Below are 20,248 nucleotides of genomic sequence, written 5' to 3' on the forward strand. Positions count from 1 at the left end.
TTAATTCTTCCTTTCCATGAGCAAGGGATGTTATTTCCATTTATTGGTATCTTCTTTCTCTTGACTGTCTTGTAGTTTTCAGTGTATAGGTCTTTCACTTCCTTGGTTAGGTTTATTCCTAGGTATTTTATTCTTTTTGATGCTATTGTGAATGGAATTATTTTCCTGATTTCTCTTTCTATTAGTTCATTGTTAGTGTATAGGAAAGCTACAGATTTCTGTGTGTTAATTTTGTATGGTGCAACTTTGCTGAATTCTGATATTAGTTCTAGTAGTTTTGCAGTGGAGTCTTTAGGGTTTTTTATGTACAATATCATGTCATCTGCAAATAGTGACAGTTTGACTTCTTCATTACCAATCTGGATTCCTTGTATTTCTTTGTTTTGTCTGGTTGCCGTGGCTAGGACCTCCAGTGCTATGTTGAATAACAGTGGGGAGAGTGGGCATCCCTGTCTTGTTCCCAATCTCAGAGGAAAAGCTTTCAGCCTCTCGCTGTTCAGTATGATGTTAGCTGTGGGTTTATCATATATGGCCTATATTATGTTGAGGTACTTGCCCTCTATACCCATTTTGTTGAGAGTTTTTATCATGAATGGATGTTGAATTTTGTCGAGTGCTTTTTCAGCATGTATGGAGATGATCATGTGGTTTTTGTCCTTCTTTTTGTTGATGTTGTGGATGATGTGGATGGATTTTCGAATGTTGTACCATCCTTGCATCCCTGGGATGAATCCCACTTGGCCATGGTGTATGATCCTCTTGATGTATTTTTGAATTCGGTCTGCTAATATTTTGTTGAGTATTTTTGCATCTACGTTCATCAGGGATATTGGTGTGTAGTTTTCTTTTTTGGTGGGGTCTTTGCCTGGTTTTGGTATTAGGATGATGTTAGCTTCATAGACTGAGTTTGGGGGTATTCCCTCCTCTTCTATTTTTTGGAGAAGTTTAAGGAGAATGGGTATTATGTTTTCTCTGTATGTCTGATAAAATTCTGAGGTAAATCCATCTGCCCCTGGGGTTTTATTCTTGGGTAGTTTTTTGATTACTGATTCAATTTTGTTGCTGGTAATTGGTCTGTTTAGATTTTCTGTTTCTTTCTGGGTCAGTTGTGGAAGGTTGTATTTTTCTAGGAAGTTGTCCATTTCTCCTAGGTTTTCCAGCTTGTTAGCATATAGGTCTTTATAGTATTCTCTAATAATTCTTTGTATTTCTGTGCGGTCTGTCGTGATTTTTCCTTTCTCGTTTCTGATTCTGTTGATGTATGTTGATTCTCTTTTTCTCTTAATAAGTCTGGCTAGAGGCTTATCTATTTTGTTTATTTTCTCTAAGAACCAGCTCTTGGTTTCATTGATTTTTTCTATTGTTTTATTCTTCTCAATTTTATTTATCTCTTCTCTGATCTTTATTATGTCCTTCTGTCTGCTGACCTTAGGCCTCATTTCTTTTTCTTTTTCCAATTTTGATAATTGTGACATTAGACTGTTCATTTGGGATTGTTCTTCCTTCTTTTTTATTTTTTTATTTTTTATTGAAGGGTAGTTGACAACAGTATTGTATTACATTAGTTTCAGGTGTACAACACAGTGATTCAACATTTATATACATGATAATTCTAGGTACCAGGTATCACCATACCAAGTTGTTACAATATTTTGACTATATTCCTTATGCTATACATTACATCCCGGTTACTTATTTATTTTACAATTGGAAGTGTGTTTATATATATATATATATGTACATATATATATATATATATTTTGTGAGGACATCTCTCATATTTATTGATCAAATAGTTGTTAACCACAATAAATTTCTGTATGGGGGGTCAATACTCAATGCACAATCATTAATCCACCCCAAGCCTAATTTTCATCAGTCTCCAATCTTCTAATGCATAATGAACAAATTCTTACATGGAGTACAAATTCTTACATAGTGAATAAGTTACATGGTGAACAGAGCAAGGGCAGTCATCACAGAAGCTTTTGGTTTTGTTCATGCATTATGAACTATACACAGTCAGTTCAAATATGAATACTCATTTGATTTTTAAACTTGATTTATATGTGGATACCACATTTCTCTATTATTATTATTTTTAATAAAATGCTGAAGTGGTAGGTAGATACGAGATAAAGGTAGAAAACAGAGTTTAGTGTTGTAAGAGAGCAAATGTAGATGATCAGGTGTGTGCCTGTAGACTTTGTTAATCCGAGCTAGACGAGGGCAATAAACATCCATGTATGCAGAAGATTTCTCTCAGAACATGAGGGGGGAGGTTCTAAGCCTCACCTCTGCTGCTCCCCATTTTCTCACCAGATGGCCTCCTGCGACTGTGCCTGTCTTAGGTTGTTCCTCCCTTGAGGAATCTTACCCGTCTCTGGCTAACCAGTCATCTTCCGGGGCCATACAGGGAAATGTTAAGTTGGTAAGTGAGAGAGAAGCCTTATTGTTTGAAAAGGTTAGCTTTTTACTTCTTTGCATATTTATGTCCTGTGGCTTTTATGCCCAGCATTTGTCTTGAGGTGTCTTTACCACTTGGAAGAATTATGATACTCGGTAAATTCGACATGTGGCACGAGTTCTGTTTAAAGGTTGTGATTAGGTAGGAAGAAGAAAAGTTATAGAAGTAGGCAGAAGAAAACCTGGGAAGATTGATTATTTCTTTGACATATCTTCTTGTAGAGTAACTTCAGCATGTATAGGTTTTAAACTACTAATTAAATTGTGCACACACATTAACATAATAGGAATATAGTTACCTAACCAAAGCATACCTGTAATTACCAGCCATCTCCAGTGAAACCAAGAAAACCAGTTAGGCACCTTAGGCATTTGTGAAAACTTATCTATGATATGGTGGATATTGTCCAACTGAACTTAAACAGTCTGAGAGAATTCAGATAAACTAGAACAACCCATTCCTGGGGACTGTTCATATCCCATATGTTCTTTAACGATAAATAGTCTGTGGTTGTAAGATTTTGGAGTGCTACAATTTGCACTTCTCCTAATTCTTGTTTGAGTTCCAACAGTATAGATCCAGTCCAATTTTTGTTTTACTGTATGCACAGGCCAGCTTAGATATCTCCTTCATCATTCCCATGGCAAGTCCAGGAACTGGTGGGATGAGTGCATCTACATCTGTGACAGTGCGTGGATCTTTGTTGGAGTTTTTTTTTTTTTTGCTGATCATCTTCTGTCATGAGTCTTCCCGAGAGTGCTGATGTTGGAAGTTCTTTTTCATATCGTATCTTAGTTCATTTTCGGGGTAGCCAAATTAGGCTTTGATCCTCTGTATAAACACAAACAGACCCTTTGCCTACACTTTTATATGCCTTTTATATCATTGTGTAGAACTCATTAGAGGTCACCACATAGGAACTGCTTTTTTTTTTTTTTTAATCATTAATCTACACTTACATGACGAATACTTTGTTTACTAGGCTCTCCCCTATACCAGGTCCCCCCTATATACTCCTTTACAGTCACTGTCCATCAGCGTAGCAAACTGTTGTAGAATCACTACTTGTCTTCTCTGTGTTGTACAGACCTCCCCTTTCTCCCACCCCGCTATGGATGCTAATCTTAATACCCCTTTTTTTGCCCCCCCTTATCCCTCCCTACCCACCCATCCTCCCCAGTCCCTTTCCCTTTGGTACCTGTTAGTCCATTCTTGAGTTCTGTGATTCTGTTGCTGTTTTGTTCCTTCAGCTTTTCCTTTGTTCTTATATTCCACAGATGAGTGAAATCATTTGGTATTTCTCTTTCTCTGCTTGGCTTATTTCACTGAGCATAATACCCTCCAGCTCCATCCATGTTGCTGCAAATGATTGGATTTGCCCTTTTCTTATGGCTGAGTAGTATTCCATTGTGTATATGTACCACATCTTCTTTATCCATTCATCTATCGATGGACATTTAGGTTGCTTCCAATTCTTGGCTATTGTAAATAGTGCTGCGATAAACATAGGGGTACATTGGTCTTTCTCATACTTGATTGCTGCATTCTTAGGGTAAATTCCTAGGAGTGCAATTCCTGGGTCAAATGGTATGTCTGTTTTGAGCATTTTGATGTACCTCCATACTGCTTTCCACAATGGTTGAACAAGTTTACATTCCCACCAGCAGTGTAGGAGGGTTCCCCTTTCTCCACAGCCTCGCCAACATTTGTTGTTGTTTGTCTTTTGGATGGCAGCCATCCTTACTGGTGTGAGGTGATACCTCATTGTAGTTTTAATTTGCATTTCTCTGATAATTAGCGATGTGGAGCATCTTTTCATGTGTCTGTTGGCCATCTGTATTTCTTTTTTGGAGAACCGTCTGTTCAGTTCCTTTGCCCATTTTTTAATTGGGTTATTTGTTTTTTGTTTGTTGAGGCGTGTGATCTCTTTATATATTCTGGACGTCAAGCCTTTATCGGATGTGTCATTTTCAAAGATATTCTCCCATACTGTAGGGTTCCTTTTTGTTCTATTGATGGTGTCTTTTGCTGTACAGAAGCTTTTCAGCTTAATATAGTCCCACTTGTTCATTTTTGCTGTTGTTTTCCTTGCCCGGGGAGATATGTTCAAGAAGAGGTCACTCATGTTTATGTCTAAGAGGTTTGTGCCTATGTTTTCTTCCAAGAGTTTAATGGTTTCATGGCTTACATTCAGGTCTTTGATCCATTTTGAGTTTACTTTTTTATATGGGGTTAGACAATGGTCCAGTTTCATTCTCCTACATGTAGCTGTCCAGTTTTGCCAGCACCATCTGTTGAAGAGACTGTCATTTCGCCATTGTATGTCCATGGCTCCTTTATCAAATATTAATTGACCATATATGTCTGGGTTAATGTCTGGATTCTCTAGTCTGTTCCATTGGTCTGTGGCTCTGTTCTTGTGCCAGTACCAAATTGTCTTGATTACTATGGCTTTATAATAGAGCTTGAAGTTGGGGAGTGAGATCCCCCCTACTGTATTCTTCTTTCTCAGGATTGCTTTGGCTGTTCGGGGTCTTTGGTGTTTCCATATGAATTTTTGAATTATTTGTTCCAGTTCATTGAAGAATGTTGCTGGTAGTTTCATAGGGATTGCATCAAATCTGTATATTGCTTTGGGCAGGATGGCCATTTTGACGATATTAATTCTTCCTAGCCATGAGCATGTGATGCGTTTCCATCTGTTAGTGTCCCCTTTAATTTCTTTTAAGAGTGACTTGTAGTTTTCAGAATATAAGTCTTTCACTTCTTTGGTTAGGTTTATTCCTAGGTATTTTATTTTTTTTGATGCAATTGTGAATGGAGTTGTTTTCCTGATTTCTCTTTCTGTTGGTTCATTGTTGGTATATAGGAAAGCCACAGATTTCTGTGTGTTGATTTTGTATCCTCCAACTTTGCTGTATTCCGATATCAGTTCTAGTAGTTCTGGGGTGGAGTCTTTAGGGTTTTTTATGTACAGTGTCATGTCATCTGCAAAAAGTGACAGTTTGACTTCTTCTTTGCCAATCTGGATTCCTTGTATTTTTTTTTTTTGTCTGTTTGCCATGGCTAGGACCTCCAGTACTATGTTAAATAACAGTGGGGAGAGTGGGCATCCCTGTCTAGTTCCCGATCTCAGCGGAAATGCTTTCAGCTTCTCGCTATTCAATATAATGTTGGCTGTGGGTTTATCATAGATGGCCTTTATTATGTTGAGGTACTTGCCCTCTATTCCCATTTTGCTGAGAGTTTTTATCATGAATGGATGTTGAACTTTGTCAAATGCTTTTTCAGCATCTATGGAGATGATCATGTGGTTTTTGTCTTTCTTTTTGTTGATGTGGTGGATGATATTGATGGACTTTCGAATGTTGTGCCATCCTTGCATCCCTGGGATGAATCCCACTTGGTCATGGTGTACGATGGTTTTGATGTATTTTTGAATTCGGTTTGCTAAAATTTTGTTGAGTATTTTTGCGTCTACATTCATCAGGGATATTGGTCTGTAGTTTTCTTTTTTGGTGGTGTCTTTGCCTGGTTTTGGTATTAGGGTGTTCTTCCTTCTTAAAATATGCCTGGATTGCTATATTCTTTCCTCTGAAGACTGCTTTTGCTGCATCCCACAAAAGTTGGGGCTTTTTGTTGTTGTTGTCATTTGTTTCCATATATTGCCGGATCTCCATTTTAATTTGGTCATCGATCCATTGATTATTTAGTTACATGTTGTTAAGCCTCCATGTGTTTGTGAGCCTTTTTCCTTTCTTCGTACAATTTATTTCTAGTTTTATACCTTTGTGGTCTGAAAAGTTGGTTGGTAGTTTTTCAACCTTTTGGAATTTACTGAAGGTCTTTTTGTGGCCTAGTATGTGGTTTATTCTGGAGAATGTTCCATGTGCACTTGAGAAGAATGTGTATCCTGTTGCTTTTGGATGTAGATTGAACAAGTTTCTTAAGCAAAGTACTGATTTCCTCATCTGCAAAATAAAAATAATTGTAATAATCTTTCCTATCTAATTGGTTTGTTGCCAGCATTATTTGAGGTAAAACATGAAAAGCTCTTAGCTCAGAACCTGATATATAGTATGAGTACTTGATAAATATTATTTATTAGGTTATAAATATGCAAAATAGTTATTTCAATAACAAATCAAGACTTTTCAAAGACATTAATAAAGAGATAACTAAGCTACTGGCAATATGATACCAATGCTCTTAACACATCCTTGCCACTAAATGTAGTTAGGACTAAGACTCACATAGAACTAGTAAATCTATCCTGTAATATTTTTCTCCTAGGATCGGTTTGATGGTTGTGATATAATTGCTTTACTTATGAATTAATATATTAACATATTGATGAAGGGATTAACATAGGTCCTTCCTGAATTGGTTTCAAAATTTTTTTCTTAAATTTTTTCCTATGCGAATTCAGGATATGTTGCTGTTTTTATTTTGATACAGTGTTAATGTTTACACCTGGAAGGGTAAAATACTGTATTTCTTAATTACAGCAGAATGGCCAAAGACTATGACAGGTCTTCCCAGCACATCAGGAACAACTGCCAGTGTGGTCGTCATACGAGGCTTGAAGATGTATGTAGCTCACGTGGGTGACTCAGGGGTGGTTCTTGGAATTCAGGAAGACCCGAAGGATGATTTTGTCCGAGCTGTGGAAGTGACACAGGACCATATGCCAGAACTTCCTAAGGAAAGAGAACGAATCGAAGGACTTGGTGGGAGGTAATCATTGTGCTGTGTTGTCTTTCCTCTCTTGGTTCTGTTTAGTCCTTCTTGCTTTACTAAACATACTGACCTACTTCTCCCTTTTAATGAAATTACTCTCTTAGTATTACAGGTTTTCATTTGTCTGATAAAGTACCCATGTGCATTCATTTTTATCTCATTATTTTGAATTGACTTTTATTACTGATGATGGCTCCAAAGGGAAATATTTTAGTGGGACTCAAGTAACAACACTTTCAAGGATTTATTGAAAACTTTTTACCTAAGTATTGATCAGCATGATCTTGAGAATCTAAACAGAGCAGCCCTTAAGAGTTCCAGGGCAGAATAGTTTCAGTCTGTCTTTGGGAATAGAATTTCATGAGAATTATCCTTTAGGTTTTTTCTTTTATTTCTGTTGTATGTGCTGCAAACCTTTGCTAGTTTTTCTTTTCTCTATTTGAACTTGTCTTAATGTGTACTTTGTAAGCTGTCTTAATGTATAGATAATTTTTAAACTGTGAATTGAAACTGACTTCATAATATTTTTGTGATACAGTATTTTTATGCTATAAACTAAAATACAAAATGTGAGATTATTCTAAGAGAAGCATGAATTACATGTGAAAAATAAGAATTATCCCAATACTAATTTTTAAAAATTCAGGGTCCGAGGCAAGTTAAATAGAATACAGTGTTTTCTAAATAATTATTCTAACTAAGGCCTTAGCATGATATTACTACTTGCCTTTTTCTTGTTTTTATTAAGTAAAAATTATCTTTTTCAGAAACAATAAACTGGGCGAGAGTTAACATCCTTAAACTATAGAGTTAAAAAAAATCAGTAAGAAAAACACCAAAACTCTGCCTTTCCCTGATAGGTAGATAAAGGAGAGGAAATTTAAACAACAAAAGTGCAGAATAATAGTAAACATTTGAAAAAATGTTGTTAACATTGAAATGAAACTATTTTCTGCTCTTGGATTAGCAAAGATTAAAAAAAACAAAGCTACTACTCAGTATTTTTGTTGAAATGAGTCTTTTGTTGGTAGGATTATAAATTGGTACAACTAATATAGGAATATAATATATACCACTAGCTTTAAATGTTTATAGACTCAGTAATTGCAGGAATCTACTCTAAAGAAGAAATCTGAAATGTGAGCCAAAATATCTGAATAGCAATGTTTAATGATGGATAAAGACTGAATATCACTTGAAGGTCCAACAGCTGGAGAATGGTTAAATATGATGTAGCCATTAAAAATAATATTTAAAGGTCAAATTTGAAAAATCACGGTGTTATGGCAATTTTTAAACATAAGTAAAGGTACAGAGAATAGTGAAATGAACACTCATGTATATGGGAAGATGTTTAATAACAGGAGAATGCTTATTGGTTACAAAATAAGTAGGATATAAAATGTGTCATTGCAACTATGCAGAGAAGTAGGAATAGGATAGAAATTCACCAAATGTTAACATTTTTCTGAATGTTGATTTCTATATAGTCACCTTTTTTTCTTAGCATTCACTTGGTTAAAATTCAAGTAGCATAAAATGATGTACTGTAGAGGGTCTCCCAGCTACTACTGTCCTACAGTCTACCCAGTTCTTATCCACCTACAAGAAGCCAGTATTACTGGGTATCCCTTAATAGAGAGAGATTCATATGCCAGCAAGTATGAAGCTGTACCATGTGTGAATATACCATCATTTATTTATCAAGTCCTCCTGTTGAAGGATATTTATTTCAAATTTTTTCATTACAATCACTACAACAAAAAGAAAAATCCTGCTCATGCATGTTTTTGTACAGTGTGAATGTATTTTTAGGATCATTTCTTAGAAGTGTGATGAGTGGGTCAAAAAGGAGTAGGTTTTGAATGTTGATAACTATTTGTCTCCATGGAGGTTTTACCAGTTTACACTTCAATCAGCAGTATATGTGGATAGAACTTTTGTCATACCTGATTTTAGATTTTTTAAAAAGGCATCTTGGTGATGTTTGATTTGAATTTATGTTATGAGAAAGGTTGAGTATCTTTTTGTTTAAGAGCCATTTATATTTCCTTTTCTGTGTATTTCTGTTTGTATTCACTGTTCATTTGGGGGAAAGTTATTAGCCTTTTTCATATTAATGTGTAGGAGCCACTTACACTTTAGAGAAATTAGTCTTTTTTAATTAATGTAAGTAATTTGTGTCTCAGATGCTGTTTTCACAGTTTTTCTTTTTATTATCCTCCTGGAATATTTTTCCCACATGGAAGTTTATTTTAATGCAGTTAAGCTTATCAATCTCTTCTGTTACAGCTTCAGGTTTTTGTACCATACACACAATTCTCACATTCTGAGGTTATTAAATTCTTTTATGCTTTCTTCTAGTATAGCAGTTATGAATATTTTTGGCCTTGGGAACCCTTTATACTCTTAAAAAATGAGGACCTCAAAGAGTTTCACTTTATGTGGGCTACATATATATTGATTTTACCATATTAGAAACTAAAATGGAGACATTTTCAAATATTTGTTAATTAATTGAAAAAGAACTATAATAAACTCCTTAAGTGTTAACATAAATAATGTTTTTAATGAAAAAATAGCTATTTTCCAAAACAAACCTTTAGTAACCTCGCATTGTTACATGGTTTTGGAAATCTCTTCAATGTCGGGCTTAATAGGTGACAGTTAGATTCTTGTATCAGCTTCTACACTCAAACTGTTGTGTTGCAATATCTGAAATAAAATGCGGCCTTATATAGATATATAGGTGAAAAAGGGAAGAGTATTTTATTAGGTTTTCCATGGTTTGGGGGTACTCCTCTTTGATACTATTGCAAAACTCAAAAAGAGGTAATTTTTTAAAGGTTAATAATAATTTGGTATCTAAAATCATATCAATGTCTTTTTCATACTCTTACATTAAGAGCCATTGGTTAAATTATTTTTTATCATGCATGGCTTTTTAAATTAATAAGCTTCATTTTTTTAGAGCATTTTGAAGTTCAAGCAAAACTGATGAGAAAGTGCAGAGAATTCCTATATATTCCCTGCCTCCTCCTATATGTACATCCTCTCCCAGAATCAACATCCTGCACTAGAGCAGTACATTTGTTGCCATCACCGACCCTCTTTGACATGTTACTTTGAAAGTCCACTGTTTACACTGGGGTTGCTGTTGGTGGTGTACATTCTAGGGTTTTGACAAATGTGTGGCATGTATCCATCATTATAGTATCATACAGAGAAGTTTAACTGGCCTAAAAAAACCTCTGTATTCTGCCTAGTTTATTCCTTCCTCCCCCTTACTCCTGGCAACCACTGGGTCTTTTGTCTCCATAGTTTTGCTTTTTCTAGAATGTCATATAGTTGGAATCATATAGTATAGTCCCCATGTGTCATTTTGTAACATATTCATTGGTTGTTTGTAACAGGTTAGCTGAGTTATGCAGATCTTCCAAAGATTGGCACATTTTATTATACAGTGTAATACCAAGTCTTGTCAGTCTGTTAAAAACTCTACTGTATCCATATGGTCATAGTATTATTATGAAAATAATTTTGACCTCATAGACGCCCTGAAAAGGTCTGGAAGCATATTTTGAGAAGCACTTTTCTAGTACTTGTATGGTTTCATCTTTTACATTTTAATCTTCAGTATGTTTGAAACTTTAAAATCTAAGCTATATAGTAGGGATAAAAGTTAGTATTTTTTCCTTGATGGCACTAGTAGCCACTTGAAACAATTGTACATATTTCCTTCTGATTAGAACGCTTCCCAGGCATAAAATCCTTCTTCAGTGGGAAGATGATCTTGAGTTTACCGATAAATATTGAATGTCAGCTATGTTATAAGGTAACATTGCTTATTGCAGAATGACCCTTGAATGGAACTGCATCTGGGTAGGAAAGATTTTGAATGGACTGTAAATTTCTATTAGGAAGCACAGAGCTTAGTTGCCCGTTATTACATGCAGTTTGACCTGTGCAGGGACCAGGAAGTCAAGGGCTATTACAAAACCGATTCCTGTGGCATATGAAGCTCAGTTGGAGGGCTAGAAAATGGCTCCTGTATTTCTGTAAACTGCTGAAGACTACGTGACTAAAGCTGCCGTGCTAGTATACTGTGTTTCCTGTCCAGAATCCTCCGAAGTTATGAGCCTGGTTTCAGGCTGCAGTCTGATGAAATGAGTGTGAAGGTCAATGTGTATCTGAGACTGCTGCTTACTGCTGGTAGTCATATAAAGTGGACTTTGCAGTTACAAACAATTCCTGTAATATTTGGGTCCTTTTCTGGGCTTTCTGTTTTTCTGTACTATATGTTCATGTTTTAGAACCATACTTTTTTTAAAAAATTGAGACTTAATTGTAATATTGATCTTTTCTCAATAATATTTAAACTTTTTAAATGAATTTTAAGAATTATATATTTTTTGATTATTAGTAACTTTTTTTAGAGTTTGTTTTTTGTCTTATCACTTAAAATACCATCTGAATAGTTGGACAGATGCTCTTTGCCATTTGGGAGCAGGTGTCCTTTTGCCCAAATTGAGCTGTTTTATTACAAGTTATTTCCTTTTTTCCTTCTGTCTCACCCTAGGCAACTGGCCAGTGCTCTGTTTTTCTAGCCTTCTGTTGCTGCTCAGTCAGCTCTCTGCATTATCAGGCTGTTCTTTGTGTATGCCTTTCAGTCATACAGGACAATAGCAGAGAGTGTAATAAAGCAGCATCTTTTATAACATTGCTTTGATTTTTTTGATGTTGGATTTAAAACTTGTTGTTTTAGCCAGTACCATTGTCTTTTGTTCCTCAGAAACACAGAGACCATAATATCTTTGAATATTAAGTATCAAGAGAGCTCTTGGTAGAGTTATATTAGAAGCAATTTGGGTAGCTACTGTAATTACCTAAGTATTAAGCCTTACTTTTTAGGAAATAAGTTTAGGAAAGAACAATAGGGCCTGTTATGGTAGGAAGGCAGAACGTTGGTATCTCTTCTGTAACTTAAGTTTCATAGATTCTTGTGAATGGTAGATTTAGTGTTTACTCTTTTGTTTGTTTTTTGAGGGTCAGCAGTGGAAAAAGCATAAAAATAACAAAATGACTGCCTTTGATGTTCTAACTCTTGCTATGACCTAGAACAATGTTGCTTTCAGAATTGCAAATGAAACTGGCACTCAAAAAGGATAATAAATGAGCAACTTTCTTTAATTTCTTCTCTGTGTTCACATGGACAATGTTTGGTCATTCTGTACTTGCTTCATGACTCCCCTGTGCTGTCCATTCTGGTAGCCACTAGCCACATATGGCTATTTGAGTTTAAATATGATTTAACTAAAATTAAATAAAATAATTCAATCCCTCCTTCACACTATCCACATTTACAGTGTTCAGTAGCCACCCGTGGCCAGTCGCTGTTGTATTGGACAGTGCAGAGTGTACATTTCCATCATTGCAAGAAGTTTCCTGTGAGAGAACTGCCCTCTCCTGAGAGAGAAAGCCCAGATGAACTTGCTTTCTACTTTAGAAAGAAGATTGGCGCTGTTTTCCTTCTGCCATAGTCATGTTTCTGGTGGCTCAGAGAAATATTGGTCTTTTTTCATTTACAAGGTTTATGCCTTTATTTTACTTTTATTAAGAATTTTATTCTGTTTGTTATCTCTTCTCTCTCTAGTATCTTCATTCCTTTGAAGTTAGAACAGAGATAGAAAAACCATAGATGGAGGTTCATTGGCTGGTGCTGCTGAGGTGTGTGACATCTCATAGTGACATTCCTTTGGGAGAGACTCACCATTACTTGTCCTGTCTTCACCTCTCCATATCTTGAAACGAGTTTTAGTTTCAGAGTTTATAAAGTTTTAGGGAATAGAGTCATGCTATTTAAGTCAACATAGCAAACTAAGAAGAGACTCAAGTATACATCAGGATGTTATTGAATTCATTAATAATGAGAAGAATAACTGATAAGAAGACCACATATTATTGTCAGCTGGCCTGCTCTACATGAGCTGAAATTTCAGATTATAATCAAAGGGTTTCCGGGTACACATGGGACCGGAGAAGACTTAATTAGATTATTTTAGCATCATCTATCTTCGATTCATGGTTATCAACTTCTGTCTTATGCGTGTGTCTGTCAGGTTGTCCTAATATCAGGTAGGTTAATATTGTTTCTTGGAAAAGCTGTTTGCCACTCTTCCCCGCAGTTTTTCTAGCCTTCCAGAGGAACATTTTTCTTCTACTGATTTTTTAAAAATTCAGGCTGATTATGATTAAATTCATTTAAGGGTCACTTTCCTGTTTGAGCCATGCCAGGTACAGGTTGAGAGACCATCTTTATTGTGTTTTGGTCATTACTTTTTTTTGCTCAAAGATTTGACTGTATTTCCATGTTTTAGGTACCCTGGAGTGTCCTAACTCCTCTCTGTACTAATTACTGATTTCTGTTGCCATCGTGCTAAATTTCTAAAATTTCTAGTAGGGTTTTCTACATCTACATCTAGTCTTTACAGCCAATCTATTTCCAAAGTCTAGTTTCACACTTCTAAATACAGATTTATCTAAATACCTAGATATTTCTATTGAGTTATTTCCTATTAATTCCTCAAATAAAAAATACCAAAACTGAAGTTCTCTCAAATCCCTCAAAAACTATATAACCTTTCCTTTTCAATTTCTTTTATGACTGTTTTATCCCTGTCCATTTAGAACATTCTCCTCAATTTTTTTTAGTTATGAAGTTGTCTTGCTTTTTTCTTTGACATTTTATCTACTCCTTTTCTTTCCATTACTTCCATTCTGTTCCGTCTGGCTTACCTAAGTAATCTCCAAATTCTCCTCATCTTAATCTATCCTATTTTGTCTTTCCTCTCTGAACAGAAACTTTGGTTTATGCATCTTTGATTCTGAAACAGATTTGTCATTATTTTGTGATAACATAATCTGATTTTATTTGATATTTTACACTCTGAACTACCTTAATTGTTAATTTTAATCATTTAGAATATTTATGTGTGCTCTGTTTTTTAGTGTGATGAAGAAGTCTGGGTTGAATCGTGTAGTTTGGAAGCGACCTCGGCTCACTCACAATGGACCTGTTAGAAGGAGCACAGTTATTGACCAGATTCCTTTCCTGGCAGTAGCAAGAGCACTGGGTAAGTATGACTTATATTTGCTGAAATCATACTGTATTTTCTACGATATATAGTGGAAAAGTAAAAGGGGAGACTGAGAACTAAACTCTCACTTGGCACGTAATAATGGGGGTAGAAATATGGTATGTTAAATGCTTTAAAATTGAATTGAGGGGAAGGTTAAAGTGTGGATTTCAGTGCCAGTTGCTCTTTGATCACGAATCATGTTCAGTGTTTTGCTAATTCCCCGCCATACTTGGGGAAGTATAGGTATGCCCAGACTTGATGTTACCCCTAAAACTATTTTTAAGTGTCTTGCCTTACTATAGCACTTCATATTTCTTTTTAAGTACCTTCAAGTTTCTATTTTTCTTCAGATAGCAAAGTAAATTGCCCATGACAAAGTAAAAATAGTTGTTTTGTAGTCCACTGGTTTTGGAAGGAAGGCTAGAGAATTATAGCTATGGAAATACCTTACTATGAATGTTCTGGTTAAGTTTTCTTCTAAAGAAAATTTGTCTTAGGAAATACCAATTTTTCCTTTTCTCCTTTCCTCTAACAGATGCTTGAGTACTGGCTTGGATTCCATGCTCTGTGTTAGGCTTTGGAGAGATAATACAGATATACTCTTTCCTCACGGAGCAAGACTATATAGTTGGGGAGACAACGAACAAGTAAGCTTATAAACGAAATCATTACAAATTGGGAAATACTATAAGAGAAAGAAACAGAGTCCTGTGATAAAGAATAATTTAGAAGGAAAAGTATTTCAGATAGTATGGTGGAAATGCTCCTCTTAGGAAGTGTTATTTTGCTGAGATTTGATGACAGAAGGAGCAATTCTTGTGTGGAGCCTGTGGAGTAATATTCAAGGCATGGATCCTAAATTGCGAAGGAGCTTGGCATATTCTCGGAACTATCGAAAGGCTGGAGTTAGTGAGGCAGACATGGGCCACATCGTGGCAGATGCTTGCATTCTAGTCTGAATGTACTCGGAAGCATTGAAGGAAATTAAACTAAGGAGTAACATCATATCATTTACATTTTCAAAAGATCATTTTACCTATCATTTTACTATCTCTTGTTCATCTTTGGTGATCAAATGCAAATAGTCCCAGTTTTCATGGAACCTATAACCTACTTGGGGTAATAGTTAATAAACATGAGAAAATTAATGTAAAAAAGATGTCATAAAGGAATTAAACTAGATGATGCACCAGTAATTGGTGGGAGGGGTAGAAGGTATCAAGGGAGAGCTACTTTAGAGAGGATGATCAGGGAATATTCATTAAAAAGTGATATTTTTAAGGCTTGAAGAAGAAGGGGCCAAGGAAAATCACAAAGTAGAGCTGTAGCATTCACAAAGCCCATTAGGAAATTAAAGGACATTTGATTTGGTGGTATATAAGATTGTGGGTTGTCCCGTATATATTTTCTTTTCTTACTAAATAATATCCTAATTTCTTTTTGTGAAGTTACATCTCCCCTACCATGTGCAGTCTAAATTTAGACATTCCTATTCAGGGTCCTTTTGTAAAACATAAAAGGTCAGGCATATGACCCCAGCTAGATCAGTCAGATTCTCTATTCCAGGATTTTTTTTTTTTTTTTTTTAATAATTATTTTTTATTGAAGGGTAGTTGACACACAGTATTACATTACATGAGTTTCAAGTGTACAACACAGTGGTAGAACATTTATATACATAATTCTAGGTTCCAGCTATCACCCTACCAGGCTGTTACAATATCTTGACTATATTCCTTATGCTATACATTACATCCCGGTTACTAATTTATTTTACCATTGGAAGTCTGTCCTTTTTTTTTTTTTTTTTGTGAGGGCATCTCTCATATTTATTGATCAAATGGTTGTTCACGACAATAAAATTCTGTATAGGGGAGTCAATGCTCAATGCACAATCATTATTCCACCCCAAGCCTAATTTTTGTCAGTCTCCAATCTTCTGAGGCATAACAAACAAGTTTTTACATGTAGAACAAATTCTTACATAATGAATAAGTTACATAGTGAACAGTACAAGGGCAGTCATCACAGAAACTTTCGGTTTTGCTCATGCATTATGAACTCTAAACAGTCAGTTCAAATATGAATACTGATTTGGTTTTTATACTTGATTTATATGTGGATACCACATTTCTCTCTTTATTATTATTATTTTTAATAAAATGCTGAAGTGGTAGGTAGATACAAGATAAAGGTAGAAAACATAGTTTAGTGTTGTAAGAGAGCACATGTAGATGATCAGGTGTGTGCCTGTAGACTATGTGTTAATCCAAGCTAGACAAGGGCAATAAAACATCCACGTATGCAGAAGATTTCTCTCAGAACGGGGGGGTGAGGTTCTAAGCCTCACCTCTGTTGATCCCCAATTTCTCACCTGATGGCCCCCCTGCGACTGTGCCTGTCTTAGGTTGTTCCTCCCTTGAGGAATCTTACCCGTCTCTGGCTAACCAGTCATCTTCCGGGGCCATACAGGGAAATGTGAAGTTGGTAAGTGAGAGAGAAGCCTTATTGTTTGAAAAAGTTAGCTTTTTACTTCTTTGCATATTTATGCCCTGTGGCTTCTATGCCCAGCATTTGTCTTGAGGTATCTTTACCACTTGGAAGAATTATGATACTCGGTAAATTTGATATGAGGCACGAATTCTATTTAAGGGTTGTAATTAGGAAGGAAGAAGAAAAGCTATAGAAGTAGCAGGCGGAAGAAAACATGGGAAGATTGATTATTTCTTTGATATATCTTCTTGTAGAGTAACTTCAGCATGTATAGGTTTTAAGCTACTACTTAAATTGCACACACACATTAACATAATAGGAGTAGAGTTACATAACCAAAGCATATCTGTAATTACCAGCCATCTGCAGTGAAACCAAGAAAACCAGTTAGGCACCTTAGGCATTTGTGAAAACTTATCTATGATATGGTGGATATTGTCCAAATGAACTTGAACAGTCTTAGAGAAATCAGACAAATTAAAACAACCCATTCCTGGGGACTGTTCACATGCCATATGTTCTTTTAACAATAAATAGTTTGTAGTTGTAAGACTTTGGAGCGCTACAATTTGCACTTCTCCAAATTCTTGGTTGAGTTCCAACAGTATAGATCCAGTCCAATTTTGTTGTTTTACTGTATGCACAGGCCAGCTTAGATATCTCCTTCCTCATTCCCATGGCAGGTCCAGGAACTGGTGGGATGAGTGCATCTACAGCTGTAGCAGTGCGTGGATCTTTGTTGGGGTTTTTTGATGATCATCTTCTGGCATGAGTCTTCCAGAGGGTGCAGATGTTGGAAGTTCTTTTTCATATCGTATCTTAGTTCATTTTCAGGGTAGCCCAATTAGGCTTTGATCCTCTGTATAAACACAAACAGACCCTTTGCCTACACTTTTATATGCCCTTTATACCCTTGTGTAGAACTCGTTGGAGGTTACCACACAGGAACTGCCCTTTTTTTTTTTTTTTTTTTTTTGCTATCACTAATCTACACTTACATGACGAATATTATGTTTACTAGGCTCTCCCCTATACCAGGTCTCCCCTATAAACCCCTTTACAGTCACTGTCCATCAGCATAGCAAAATGTTGTAGAATCACTACTTGCCTTCTCTGTGTTGTACAGCCCTCCCTTTTCTCCTACCCCCCCATGCATGTTAATCTTAATACCCCCCTACTTCTCCCCCCCTTATCCCTCCCTACCCACCCATCCTCCCCAGTCCCTTTCCCTTTGGTACCTGTTAGTCCATTCTTGAGTTCTGTGATTCTGCTGCTGTTTTGTTCCTTCAGTTTTTCCTTTGTTCTTATATTCCACAGATAAGTGAAATCATTTGGTATTTCTCTTTCTCCGCTTGGCTTGTTTCACTGAGCATAATACCCTCCAGCTCCATCCATGTTGCTGCAAATGATTGGATTTGCCCTTTTCTTATAGCTGAGTAGTATTCCATTGTGTATATGTACCACATCTTCTTTATCCATTCATCTATTGATGGACATTTAGGTTGCTTCCAATTCTTGGCTATTGTAAATAGTGCTGCAATAAACATAGGGGTGCATCTGTCTTTCTCAAACTTGATTGCTGCATTCTTAGGGTAAATTCCTAGGAGTGGAATTCCTGGGTCAAATGGTAAGTCTGTTTTGAGCATTTTGATGTACCTCCATACTGCTTTCCACAATGGTTGAACTAACTTACATTCCCACCAGCAGTGTAGGAGGGTTCCCCTTTCTCCACAGCCTCGCCAACATTTGTTATTGTTTGTCTTTTGGATGGCAGCCATCCTTACTGGTGTGAGGTGATACCTCATTGTAGTTTTAATTTGCATTTCTCTGATAATTAGCGATGTGGAGCATCTTTTCATGTGTCTGTTGGCCATCTGTATTTCTTTTTTGGAGAACCGTCTGTTCAGTTCCTCTGCCCATTTTTTAATTGGGTTATTTGTTTTTTGTTTGTTGAGGCGTGAGAGCTCCTTATATATTCTGGACGTCAAGCCTTTATCGGATGTGTCATTTTCAAATATATTCTCCCATACTGTAGGGATCCTTTTTGTTCTATTGATGGTGTCTTTTGCTGTACAGAAGCTTTTCAGCTTAATATAGTCCCACTTACTCATTTTTGCTGTTGTTTTCCTTGCCCGGGGAGATATGTTCAAGAAGAGGTCACTCATGTTTATGTCTAAGAGGTTTTCGCCTATGTTTTCTTCCAGGAGTTTAATGGTTTCATGGCTTACATTCAGGTCTTTGATCCATTTTGAGTTTACTTTTGTATATGGGGTTAGACGGTGGTCCAGTTTCATTCTCCTACATGTAGCTGTCCAGTTTTGCCAGCACCACCTGTTGAAGAGACTGTCATTTCGCCATTGTATGTCCATGGCTCCTTTATCAAATATTAATTGACCATATATGTCTGGGTTAATGTCTGGATTCTCTAGTCTGTTCCATTGGTCTGTGGCTCTGCTCTTGTGCCAGTACCAAATTGTCTTGATTACTATGGCTTTATAGTAGAGCTTGAAGTTGGGGAGTGAGATCCCCCCTACTTTATTCTTCTTTCTCAGGATTGCTTTGGCTATTCGGGGTCTTTGGTGTTTCCATATGAATTTTTGAATTATTTGTTCCAGTTCATTGAAGAATGTTGCTGGTAGTTTCATAGGGATTGCATCAAATCTGTATATTGCTTTGGGCAGGATGGCCATTTTGATGATATTAATTCTTCCTAGCCACGAGCATGGGATGAGTTTCCATCTGTTAGTGTCCCCTTTAATTTCTCTTAAGAGTGACTTGTAGTTTTCAGAGTATAAGTCTTTCACTTCTTTGGTTAGGTTTATTCCTAGGTATTTTATTTTTTTTGATGCAATTGTGAATGGAGTTGTTTTCCTGATTTCTCTCTCTGTTGGTTCATTGTTAGTATATAGGAAAGCCACAGATTTCTGTGTGTTGATTTTGTATCCTGCAACTTTGCTGTATTCCGATATCAGTTCTAGTAGTTTTGGGGTGGAGTCTTTAGGGTTTTTTATGTACAGTATCATGTCATCTGCAAATAGTGACAGTTTAACTTCTTCTTTACCAATCTGGATTCCTTGTATTTCTTTATTTTGTCTGATTGCCGTGGCTAGGACCTCCAGTACTATGTTAAATAACAGTGGAGAGAGTGGGCATCCCTGTCTAGTTCCCGATCTCAGAGGAAATGCTTTCAGCTTCTCGCTGTTCAGTATAATGTTGGCTGTGGGTTTATCATAGATGGCCTTTATTATGTTGAGGTACTTGCCCTCTATTCCCATTTTGCTGAGAGTTTTTAACATGAATGGATGTTGAACTTTGTCAAATGCTTTTTCAGCATCTATGGAGATGATCATGTGGTTTTTGTCTTTCTTTTTGTTGATGTGGTGGATGATGTTGATGGACTTTCGAATGT

General features: G+C 36.2%; 1 pseudogene; it reads left to right on the forward strand.

Moving 5' to 3' along the window:
* Nucleotides 1-15,460, forward strand: part of LOC130683536 (protein phosphatase 1D-like) — a 30,268-nt pseudogene extending 14,808 nt beyond the window's left edge.
* The last annotated feature ends 4,788 nt before the right edge of the window (nt 15,461-20,248 follow it).

The sequence above is a fragment of the Manis pentadactyla genome, chromosome 4 (genome assembly GCF_030020395.1).
Source record: "Manis pentadactyla isolate mManPen7 chromosome 4, mManPen7.hap1, whole genome shotgun sequence".
Classification (NCBI taxonomy): Eukaryota; Metazoa; Chordata; class Mammalia; order Pholidota; family Manidae; genus Manis; species Manis pentadactyla.